We start from the raw sequence: 13136 nt of genomic DNA on the forward strand, positions 1-13136 counted from the left end.
CACTATTGTTGCAAGGCAATGTATTATGTGAGGAAGAAATGATAAATAGTAGAGAACTTCAAGATCATTTTGATGTTCCAGACTGACATAGTCTCATCATGAACATGAAACTTCTAACTTGTCTTAAGTAATTAGAGAGTTCTAAACATGCTGTGGGTATTTTAAAGTGAAATATGCTAAATGGAGGCATTTTGATAACTTTCAAGTGTAACCAGGTGTGTTCCCTGATACTTTAAGCTCATTAATTTGCAAAATGTGTTTCATCTCATTCCTAAATAAGAACTCACATTTTCCTTTTTACTTATTTTTTTTCCCTTGAAAGGTTATTGAATTCATTGGAGAATGAATGCTGTCCTAAATTTGGTGAGTAGAGAATACACTGTACTTATTGAAAATTGTTTGCAAAACTAGACTTAATAGTATACCATACTGGGGCACCTAGGTGGCTCATGGATCAGGTCATGATCTCAGGGTCATGGGATCCAGCGCCACATCAGGCTCTGTGTTCAGTGCAGAGTCTGCTTGTCCCTTTGCCTCTGCTCCTCTTCTCTCCCTCTGTCTCTCTCAAATAAATAAAATCTTTTTTAGGAGAACCTGGGTGACTCAGTGGCCGAGCGTCTGCCTTTGGCTTAGGTGGTGATCCCGGGGTCCTGGTATCAAATTCCACATTAGGCTCCCATAGGGGAGCCTTCTCCCTGCCTCTCCTTCTACCTATGTCTCTGCCTCTCTCTCTCTCTCTCTCTCTGTGTCTCTCATGAATAAATAAAATCTTTAAAAAAAATAGTATACCATACTGCTATTTGGTCAATTACCTTGTTCATGTAATTTTCTCAAGCTTGTAACTTCTTGATAATAACCAATAGTTGGCCTTTTTGATCAGTTATTTTCATTCATTGGTTTAATAGAGAAAAAGTAAGAAATTACCAGTGTTATTTTTATAGAGTTTTTCAAATGAGAATTCAGAAGGACTTCAAGGTCTTCATGGAATCAAGCTTTCAACTTTATGGCAAAAGTGAAAGTAATTGGGAATGATTATACAGTCTTGATGCTTATTTTTCTCTTCACAAAGTAATGTTTAATTATTTTCCTAAAGATGGGTGCTTATATCTCTGGCTGTACAAGATTAGCTTTTAAAAATTGTTACATACTTTATTGTAATTGAAAAATATGAATAATACAACCAACCCTCAACTTGCAGATGTCATTGCCTAGAACGAAGCCAAGTTAAAAAATGATGTTAATTATGGGGTGTCTGGGGTGGCTCAATCAGCTAAGGCCGTGATCTCAGCTAAGGCCGTGATCTCAGCTCAGGCCTTGATCTCAGCGTTGTGAGTACAAGTCCTTTATTGGGCTCCACGCTGGGTGTGGAGCCTACTTTAAAATAAATTAAGAAAAAAAGATGTCATTTGAGTGGTTAATTTAATGTGGCAAAAAAGTTTGATGCAAATGACTGGCTTGGAAAACCTGATCTACCAGCATTACAACAAGCATTGGCTTGAAGAAGAAGAAGCCTGGGTTCCAGCTCTGGCTCAACCTATATTCATCTGTTCAGTTCTTCATATATTAACCAGTTGAAAAGTTTATTTCAGTGTTCATTATGAGCTAGATACTATAGAATATCCAAATATTTGAAATTGACTGTGGGTGATGAGTCACTTTACTATAGACTCAAATGAGGGATTGTAAGAAAGTTCCTTCTGCTTCTCTAATACCACATAAAATACCACTGAATTTATCAAGTAACGATAAAGTGAGCGATAACAGACAGTGCCCATATTTAAGAGTCAATCTGTGATGGTTTGATTGTGTCTGACCATTGAGCCCTTAGTAACAAGCCTGCCATAAGTTCTGAAAGCTTTCTCCAGTGATTTATTTTGGGGTCACTCCATTCCAGCTTCTATGATTTTCGGTTTCTGTGGTTCTCTGTACAGAAATCTACCATTATCAATCATTTCGGCTGGTCGCATGTTCCACTAAATCTTTATGAAACAATCTGCTTTAAAATCAACACTAACCATTGGGCTCTGGGAACACAAAGGGGATTCTGTTTAATAGGACACAGTGCTTCTTTGAAGGGCACAGGAGTCAGGATAATAGTGAAAGTGATGTTTTGTATAAGAATGCAAGTGAGTTGCTAGCAATGCTCTAAAATGCCAGAGTGCTGATGGATTTTCTCCCAATATACAAGCATAATCCTCCTCGTTTTTTTGTTCTTCTAGTAACTGCTTACACTAAAAATAACCAACTTGGGAGAGCTCCTCTGTCAGGCTTTAGGATTTTACATTACTTATCAGGTAACAAGTTAGCTTGTTATGTACTGGTGAATGCTGGAAGGAGGAAGGAGATGCCTGGTCAGAGTCCAAGGACTCTATTATGCATAGCTCCCCAGCAGCATGAGCTTCATGCCAATGTGCTTCTGTTCTCTATGTCCCCAAGTCCTGCAGTAGAGAGGCTGAGGGCCCAGATAGGTGCTTGCACGCGCAGTGGGTTACGGCAGGGGGAGGAATGCTGAGCTCAGGAATCTATCACTTTGCAGCTAGTGGAAGCAAGCTTGCTCTTTAACCAGGGAGAGGCATGACCTCAACCCTTAACGTTGCTTCTGCAGGGGCACCCGGGTGGCTCAGTGGTGGAGCATCTGCCTTCAGCTCAGGGCGTGATCCCGGGGTTCTGGGATCGGGTCCCACATCCACTCCCCGTAGGGAGCTGCTTCTCCCTCTGCCTGTGTCTCTGCCTCTCTCTGTGTGTCTCTCATGAATAAATAAATAAAATCTCTAAAAGAAAAAAAACAGTTGCTCTCTACAAACACACTCCAAGAAATGGTCTAGGTAAAGACCTTGTGCTCTTGACATACCAGCATGTATTGTCACTCAGGGCTCATTATGGACTGCTTCTCCCCCCAAGACTTCTAACTTGAATAATCTTTAGTTCTGTGACAAACTCCCCATTTTTCTTCCTCCTTCCTTATACAATTACTTCAGGGAAATACTACAAAATGTCTCATAAAGTGATAGTGGGATGTCCATAAGTCAAAATAGAAGAGAACTACAGTAGCCGGGATGGAAGAAGCACCAGTAGGAAAGTCAGTGGCACAATTACAGGAGTGTTTTTAAGATAAATCAAGTCGTGTTTTATAGTTATTTTAGAGTCCTACCCTTCTTTTTCACTGTTTCACCACACTTTGCAACAGTCAGAAGGAAGGATTTGAAAATAATGCTTAAAATGAATAATTTTCAGAATAGTAATATTAATCACAGCAAAAGCAGATAAAAGTGTCCTTGGTTTGAAGCAGAGACATGTCCAGGCTCCTCTTTTCTTCTTTTCTAGTGAAGGCAGAAAACAGGAGCAAGCCTCGCTGCTAAGGGTTGACGGTTTTGCTTGTGTCCCTGCTCAGAAGCAGCTTCTGTGTCTGGTCTAAAGTCTGGTGACAACTAATTTAAATCAGTTCAGAACCCCCTAAAACTGTGTAAGAAACAGGTCCTCCAATTATGGAAAGAGCCCAGAATGCCCTGTGACTCATCCTTGATGATAGAATTGTGGGTTTTAGTTTCTCTATATACGACAGGAAGTGAATTATAAGAAAATATGTAGATTTCCTTTTGGGAGAAAACTGGTATAGCCATCAGAGGTGTTCTGGAGTTCATCCCTCTAACAGAAGTGCCCTTCAGAGGTGCTCTCTCTGGATCTTTATGTTTCAAAGCATTAATTTCACTTAGAGCATTGTTTCTCCCATCCAAAGAGTTTTCTGTTGAAATGAATTTTAGTATTTTTGTCTAACAAGCATCACCAGCCACAACCCAACTCAGCATTTTAGCATTTCTTGCAAGTATCTCTGTGGTTCAGTTTTGGATTTGATGTAAAAGGTGTATAATCTACTCCAAGCATCACCTCATAAAAGCCACTGACTCTTCTTGTGCCACAAGTGGCCATCCACAGGAATGGGAATTATAGTGCTTCTCCTAAAGGTCTGTTGGAAAGATGAAGTTAAAATAGCTGAGGGAAATTTGCCCGGCATCGTGGTCTATAAGAACTAATTGTATCCAAAACCTCCGATATCCAATTCCTTAAATTCCTTGAGGGCACCAGTTGATCCAACCGATTGTGACCTCATCACAACATATGCCTCTGACAACTGTCAGGAGATATTCAGAATAAACCTAAAGACACCAGGAATGTCATTTGGTCGCCATCCATAGGGAACCGCTAGTGTCCTGATTGCCTGTATTTGCTTGGAGATGGTACATTAGTGACCTCTAGTGGCAAAATTGATTCAAGATAAGTTTCTACTTCAACAGAAAATTTTACTTCGTTATCTAGAAAACCCAAAAGCCTCCACCCCAAGATTGCTAGAACTCATACAGCAATTTGGCAGCATGGCAGGATACAAAATCAATGCCCAGAAATCAGTGGCATTTCTATACACTAACAATGAGACTGAAGAAAGAGAAATTAAGGAGTCAATCCCATTTACAATTGCACCCAAAAGCATAAGATACCTAGGAATAAACCTAACCAAAGAGGTAAAGGATCTATACCCTCAAAACTATAGAACACTTCTGAAAGAAATTGAGGAAGACACAAAGAGATGGAAAAATATTCCATGCTCATGGATTGGCAGAATTAATATTGTGAAAATGTCAATGTTACCCAGGGCAATGTACATGTTTAATGCAATCCCTATCAAAATACCATGGACTTTCTTCGGAGAGTTAGAACAAATTATTTTAAGGTTTGTGTGGAATCAGGAAAGACCCCGAATAGCCAGGAGAATTTTAAAAAAGAAAACCATATCTGGGGGCATCACAATGCCAGATTTCAGGTTGTACTACAAAGCTGTGGTCATCAAGACAGTGTGGTACTGGCACAAAAACAGACACATAGATCAATGGAACAGAATAGAGAACCCAGAAGTGGACCCTCAACTCTATGGTCAACTAATATTCGATAAAGGAGGAAAGACTATCCACTGGAAGAAAGACAGTCTCTTCAATAAATGGTGCTGGGAAAATTGGACATCCACATGAAGAAGAATGAAACTAGATTACTTATCAATCCTGTTTTCCCTTCATTTAGTAACATTTTCTACTTGTAAAATAACCTTAATTCTGCACAGTGATTTGTATCTATTCATACCCAAATATTACTTTTGCATTTCATAGAATCACAGAACTTTTGAGCTGTAAGAATTCTCAAAGGGATGTATTGGTTTTATTTCACCATGTGCCAAAAATGAATCCCAGGGAAATGAAGTGACTTGCCTGAAGTCTTACCGCAGAGGTGGGACTAAAAGTCTGATCAGTCTAAGGATCTTTTCAAACTTTAGAAAACGCACCCCCCCCCCCCATTCTGACATCTGACCTCAGGAACATGAGAGACTCCCATGGGAGAACTACCCAGCTAGGCCCTTCTGAATCTCTGAAACATAAAAATGGTGAGCAAAATAAAGTGAATGTTGCTTTACAACACTAAGTTTTTGGGTATGTTACACAGCAGTGATAATCAGAACACAGAGTTTATTTAGGAATTTTTTCGGGTCCTATAAAAAATACCAGTTGAACAAGGCAAAGTGACATGTGCTTCTCAAATACTCATGGAATCACAGTTGATCTATTAGCAGGCAGTAATAACAGCCATAAGAAATCAAAGAACTCTTGGTCTAAATGAATATTCTAATTGATGGAAATTTAAATTCTCCTCCCTTCATTAGACTTCAGATTTTAAATATGTAAATTTTGAAAATATGGACCAAAAGGAGGACATGTGTTCCGTATCCTATAAAAATCTATGAAGTCCTATGAAAATAAGTCATTGTCAATTGAAAAGTATATTTTGAGCTCCTAATGTTGATCACTTAAGAGAATATAGAAGTCTCTCAAAGAATTTATTATCTATTTGTTAAGATACATAGAACCCACGTTAGATAGAAGCAGTGTAAAATAGGATGGTACTAAGCATGATAGAATTTTTTTTAAAGATTTATTTATTTATTCATGATAGACACATTGAGAGAGAGGTGGAGACACAGGCAGAGGGAGAAGCAGGCTTCATGCAGGGAGCCCGACGTGGGACTCGATCCCGGGACTCCAGGATCACGCCCTGGGCCAAAGGCAGGCGCTAAACTGTTGAGCCACCCAGGGATCCCCAGCATGATAGAATTTTGAAGAGAAGAGAGAGCTGTTGGGCTGGGTTAGGAACACATAGGACATGTTGGGGGCATATGAAGACATTTTTTGGCTGGTATATCTTTTATTCTTCCAACTGTAAATTTCCTGAAAGTTAGTGCTTTTGCCTTAATTTCTACCTGCCCCATAATGGGGATCCAGTATAACATATCAAATTAATGGTTAAATGATATGTGCTTAGAAATAGTGGGAAATAAGGTGGATATCAAGAGTTTGAACCAAAGAGAAGTAATAGATGAAAGAGTAAATGAGGAATGAGGGGCACCTGGGTGGTTCAGTAGGTTAAGTAGCTGCCTTTGGCTCAGATCAGAGTCCTGATCGGGCTCCCTGCTCAGCGGGGAGCCTGCTTCTCCCTCTCTTCCCTGTTCTGCTCCTGCTCTCTTACAGTCTCTGTCGCTCTTTCTCTTTCTCAAATAAATAAAAATATTTCAAAAAAAGAAATAGTGAATGAATGATTCAGCTGAAGAGGGTATGGAAAGCCAAGCAGGAATTTGATAAAATAGATTCCTAAGGTGGTAAGTGACATGCTTTCTAGAAAGATTTGTATAGATGTAGTAGGCAGGAGGGATTTGGTAGGGAGAGACCTTAGCAGGAAGAGTACATAATAACCATAATAGCAAACATTTATTGACTTCTACCTATTTGTAAGGTGCTGAATTGAGCACTGAAAAGAACTCATTCAATCCTCACCATAATCCTGTGAGATGGATACTACGATTCTGTTTATTTTGCACATGAGCAAACTAAGATGCTGACATCCTAGATGCTAAGTCATCTGACTGTATTAGACTGTTGTAGTAATTCAGGGTGAGAGGTAGAGGCAGTAGAAATGGAGAAGAGGAAACATTACCAAAAACCATTTTAAAAAAAGTAAAAGCAGGGGGGACCCCTGGGTGGCTCAGCGGTTTGGCGCCTGCCTTTGGCCCAGGGCGCGATCCTTGATCCCGGGATCAAGTCCCACGTCGGGCTTCCTGCATGGAGCCTGCTTCTCCCTCTGCCTGTGTCTCTGCCTCTCTCTCTCTATGTCTATCATGAATAAATAGATAAAATCTTAAAAAAAATAAAATAAAAGCAGGATGTGTTAATGATTAAATCAACAAATAATGGTGAGGGAAGGGTCAAAGAGGACTATGGTTTTTAGCCTCGGGTTCTAGAAAAATGATAGTACTTTATTGCAACTCTACCCTGTGGATGGGTTAGCCTCCAGTGCCTCCAGTGCGTTTTAACCTAAGGTTCTGAGAGAGAATTAAGCCCTCCTAAGTTACCCACTGTAGGAAATAAATGGTCTCCTTGCATCTAGAGAGGTACTAGTTATATGCCATCCTTGGGAGTGTTGAAAAAGTAGTCACAAATCCTTTTCTGTGTTCCATGGTTCATTTCCCGGTTAAGAAAGGCTGTAATTATTTAGCAGAATATTTTTTGGAAAACTGTGAAACATTCACTTAGCCTATTCACTCTTGTCCTTCGCTGGTCTAGTAGATAACCTCAAAACTGTGTAACTTTGACCAGGAAAGTACTCTTCCAAAGTTCTACCTTTATTAAGTAATTTCCTAGCTCTGAGCTCTCAGACCATTTATGCCCCCAGCTGATTGAATTTAATTGTTTTGCTTTTCTGTTTGTTTTCTCTGTAAAGAACTTTCTTGGAAAGATTTTTCTCTTCCATCAGTAACTTTATCTTCATAAAATGATGACTCCAGAATCTCGACCTTGTTGGTTGGTCACACTGTACCACTATGTAGACAGCCCAGAGCTTACAGGGCTCTGCAGGTCTTGCCTGAAGTGCTGAGTGCTTTCCCTCTCTGCACCCCCACCACGTCTTGGGGTTGGTACCCCTTCCTCTGCCTTGTAATCTGCTGAGGTTGGGAAGGGTTTACCTCATAATGACATTTCACTGGGGAGTCCTGGGCATTGACCAGAACATCTGCAAACTCCTTTAGAGGTCATTCACCAACCCGATGGAGCAAGATTTCTATAGCCTCCCAACCACAAGTCATTCAGCTTCCATATCTTTAGTTTTTTAAAGATTTTACTTTTAAGTAATCTCCACACCCAGTGTGGGGCTTGAACTCACAACCCTGCAACTGTATGCTCTACCGACTAAGCCAAACAGGTGTCCCTATATCTTTAAATATTTTAACTTAATGGAATTTTCTGAAGGAGATTGTTAGGACTGAGGTGGTGACAGAAAAAGAAAAATAACTGTTCTTTCAGGTAGAACTATAAAGAATGTGGGTGGATTTTAGCTAATTACAATACAAAGTTCGTATTTTAAGCTTATTTTTTGCATATTGGGAGTGAGAATTTTGAGTGCTTCAAAAATAATTTACTTAGGAATATTAATTTAAGGGAATTTCCATGATATATCACACATATTTTTTTACTATATTTCTAAATAGATTTTCTTTTTATAAAAAAACCATATAAGAACATTGTACCATCTAGTGTCATCTATAATAATAGATCACATTCATTCAGCTTTTGCTAGGTGCCACACACTTTCACAAGAACCATCTTATTTAGTTCTTACAAAATGTTTTATGAGATACACACTTGCTGTCTCAATGCTCTGGATGAAGAAGCCAAAGTTAGAGAGCTTGAAGAATTTGCCCCGAGTTGCCACTGCTAGCTGAGCCAGGATTTGATTCCAGAGACTTCAACTGCAGAGTTTGGGGACTAATCCTTACTCAGTGCTGCCTAAAGAAAAGGCATTTTCACTCCACACAAGACTAACAAGAGAAAACAAACAAACCTTAGTGGCAGTGTTTGCCTACGAGCAGTTAAAGACTTAGCAGCAATGATTATTAACTATTGCAAATTATAAGTGCTTACGCCTAAATTTACCTGAGCCACAGACTTCCTTTCCTTGTACTTAAAGTAATAAAACTAAAACTTTTCAAAAAGAATTATTCAACTCAGATTAGGGAAGTGTTGTGTCATCTCCAAACCCTTAAGCCAACAACCAATAGGGAGTGTAGTCAATGTCAGAATGAGAGGAACAAAACGTGCAAAGGTCAGCTCATGAGATCAAGATGGAAAATAAAAGGAGGACCTAGCACCTCTTGGGAGAAAAAGAAGATGGGATGGAGGATAGAACAAAATGTGGAAGGAAGAAACGAGGCCACAGAGCACAATCAAGAAAGGATAAAAAGCAAGGTAAAGACAAAGAACAGAGTGGATAAGAAAAATTGTGGAGGGAATGAGGAAAAAGGAAAAAAAAGAGAAGATATGTGGTATAATGAATTTAAGATGCTACTATGGGGGTGCCTGGGTGACTTAGTTGACTAGGCGTCGGCCTTCGGCTCGGGTCATAATCCTGGTGTCCTGTCTGCCCCAGATCCCCTGCTCAGCGGGGTGTCTGCTTCTCCTTTTCCCTCTGAACCTCCCCTCTGCTCAGGCTCTCAATCTTTCTTTCTTTCTCTCTCTCTCTCTAATGAATAAATTAAAAAATTATTTTTTAGAAAAAGAGGCTACTACAAATTGATTTTTAGTACTGTTGAAAATGAGACCAAATGTGAGGAAGTGTTTTTCTTAAAACAAATGTAGGAAGAAGATTATGAAAAGTAGTGTAATGAAATGACAAAGACAGCTAGCTTTGGTCTGTATCTCTTTGTGACACTTTGTAAGGATGTTATATCTGATACGTAGAAGTTAAAACCATAATCCTAACCCGAGTCCTGAATTTGAGATCCATATGAAATACCAGTATTTGGTTTATAATGATCCCATCTCCTGAGAGAAATAAAGGTTCACTTAAAGAAGTTAAGACTGACACCTTTGGGGATCCCAGACACATGATAATAGGAACAAGTGCTGTCTATACCCAGTGGCCATTCACTTCAGCAAGAGTGCAGCTTGAAGCTCAAACCAGATGCACTGAAGTTACAGCCCAAATTGAGTGCCTGGTACATCATAGGCTCTATTGAGTATTTGTTAAATGGATGAATAAATAAAGGAGTATTCAGTTTTTGCTTGCTGGCCATCCTTCCCTGTCTCTCTTTTCATATACTAAGAATTATAACCCACTCAATAAATTAGGACATTGAGTCTATTTTCATATAAATAATTAAATACTTTGATGTGAAAGGAAATACTTCATAGTCTCAACATACAGAGAAGCAATAAAGTGAATATAAGTGAGAATTTTAATAGCCCAGGGTGGTAGGAATAGAATATATGTGTACTTGGCTTAAATACTACATATAGGGACGCCTGGGTGGCTGGGCGGTTGAGCGTCTGCCTTCAGTTCAGGGCGTGATCCCGGGGTTCCAGGCTCTTTGTGGGGGAGTCTGCTTTTCCCTCTGCCTGTGTCTCTGCCTCTCTCTCTGTGTCTCTCATGAATACATACATCCATACATACATACACACATACACACATACTACATATAAGATATTTCAAAATACTATGTAGCTCTTCTTCTTTTCCTTCTCTAAGCATATACTGAGGATTGTAACCCATGTAGTAAATTAGGAAACCATGAGTTTACTTTGATATAAATAGATGATGGATGGATGGATGGATGGATGGATAGATAGATAGATAGATAGATAGATAGTTTGATATGAAATGGGATATTTTCATAGTCTCAAAATATCTCACCCCAAAATACTAATTGATTACTAACAGACAAAGGAGCAAGATACCACCATAATCAAAGGATCAAAGTTAACCTCACTTATAAAAGTGTGAAATTATGTACCACCTGATAGGATGCAGTGAGAAGGACACAGCATCACTTCTGCAATATTCTTGCCAAACTTACTGATCTCGAGGAATATTTTACAAAATAACTGCCCTAATCTTTAAAAATATCGAGGTCATGAGAGTCAAGTAAAGGTTGAGGTTGTTCCAGACCAAAGGAGACTAACGCGACATGATGACTAAATGCAATTCATGATTCTGTCCTGGATACTTTTGCTGTAACGGATGTTATCAAGGCAACTGGTGACACAGATTCTCTTTGAAGATTGGGTGGCAGTAATGTACAAATGTCATTTTCCTGTTTTTGTTCTCTGTGTTGTGATTATGAAGGAGAGAGCTTCTGTTCATAAGAAGCACACGCTAAGGCATCCAAGGGTGGCCGAGCACTGGGTTGGCAAACTGACTCTCAAATAAGTTAGGAGAAGAGAATCCATTTTAGGGTACTTGCAAATTTTCTGTAGTTGAGATTGTTTCAATATAGAAAATCTAAATAAGATATGACTGTGCTGAAGGGTGGCATTTATAATTTATATCTTATCTCCCCTGCTCTTATGTACCTGTGTGTGTCGTATGCCCTGTGTGGCCTCCACTGAAGTTTGCCACTCTCTGCATATTTTTTTTCTAAGACAGCTTTCTGTGCACATCACTAAAAATGCAAAAGTCAGTTAGTGATGTTTTGATAGATGCCCCTAATCCTAGCATTGGTAACTTCACATGCCTCTCAAGATGAGCACTCAATGTTAGGATTAATATCTTACTTCCATACACTAGGAAAACTCTTCAAGATAATCTTATTGTTAAAGAAGAAATTATTGCATAAATATAACATGAAAATGTAACAATAACCTATAATCCCTTCTCGCTAATAAATACACTTTTCTGAGTTCTCTTCCCATTCTAGTCCATATACATAAATTACCTTTACATGGCGGTAATCACAACATAGATAAAATTTTATATTCTCCCTTTCTTGTCTACACATACTCCAATATTGTCAGCCTCTGGGGCTCTTCTTGCCCTCTGATTCTATGATTACATTTTTGAAACACTGACCTCATAATATAACTAGGGGACCACATTTCATTATTCAATAGCTGCAGCATGGGCACCTTATTGCTTCCACCTAGGTCAGTATGATGTGGTTATGCTCTCTATCTAGTAACTTCTATCCAGATAGATAATGTTGTCATTTGACAAAGGCTTTGAAGTCCCTGAAACCTGGGCTGGAATGCCAGCTCTGCTTTGTACAAGTTATTAACCCTTTCTGAGCCCCACTTTTCAATTTGAAAAGTAGGGATAATATTGATCGCATGGTATTTTTGAGGATTGAATGAGATAACGAATGTGGAGTTCTTGGCATAGTACCTGGTACGTATTCAGCTCTTAATAGATATTTGTTATCATTGTTGATCTAGGAAATACATGACTAGTTCGTAAAATGTGGGCTTACTTCAGGTATTTAATTTTGTAACTCTCTGAGTTTTAGGGAATGGTGGGTTATTTTTTAGATGGTACCAAGTATCCCAAGAGCTAACTAGGATTTCTTAAGTAACCAACTAATTTTCTAAGCATCACCAGAATTGAGAACCTATAGAAAAACTAGAGTGACAGCTGATTAATCCTCTTTCTCTGACACCTGCTTTGGTTTTACTGTATCCACCCTCCCCCCCAAAAAAGAAGTTAAATAAATAAAACAGAACCCTTAAAAGATGTAATTGTTGGAACATGACAGAAATATTACATATGCAGTTTGCTTATGAAAAGTGATCAGTTAGCTATGGATTTGCCTAATTCTTTCACAGTCAAATGATTACAGACTGTGGAAAAAGGATAATGTCCCAACTTACAAAATGGGCCAATAAAGGAGCTACTATTTATGTTAATACACAGTCTGCAAAAAACTATTCTTTGAGAAATCCCTTGAAATAGAGGCTTTCCCTGGGCACTTCTGTGCTTGGGGGTCACAGTATGTAACAGAGAGACCTTGGTTGAGAAATCTAGTGTTTAGGGGCCAACAGTCACTGCGAAGTGTGACTGAGTCTCTCAAATAATACATCAATTACATTTTATTTACAGAAATTCTGTTTTTTTAAACCATTTTAGAGCAGAAAGGACAGGATTCCGCTGTGTAAGTTGAGGAACACTATAATAGCACATAGCTGAAGCTGTTTAAAATTCTAAAATTAAAAAAAAGATAAGAAACTATTGAAAAATCTTCTGAATATTTTTATAAACGAAGCTTTCTAAAGAGTTATCAT

At 38.8% G+C, this 13136-nt stretch overlaps 2 protein-coding genes across 18 annotated transcripts in view; one reads left to right on the forward strand and one right to left on the reverse strand.

The window, feature by feature from the left end:
* SCOC (short coiled-coil protein) overlaps positions 1–13136 on the reverse strand; it is a 42110-nt gene that overhangs the window by 18546 nt on the left and 10428 nt on the right. The window lies entirely within an intron of this gene.
* Positions 1–13136, forward strand: part of LOC144291444 (uncharacterized) — a 203616-nt gene that overhangs the window by 8789 nt on the left and 181691 nt on the right. For all 16 annotated transcript variants that reach the window (XR_013358708.1, XR_013358713.1, XR_013358710.1 and 13 more), the window contains exon 3: positions 323–363. The gene's annotated coding sequence lies outside the window, so the exon portion shown is untranslated. The remainder of the gene's footprint in view (positions 1–322; positions 364–13136) is intronic.

Source organism: Canis aureus, chromosome 20, assembly GCF_053574225.1.
Source record: "Canis aureus isolate CA01 chromosome 20, VMU_Caureus_v.1.0, whole genome shotgun sequence".
Taxonomy (NCBI): domain Eukaryota; kingdom Metazoa; phylum Chordata; class Mammalia; order Carnivora; family Canidae; genus Canis; species Canis aureus.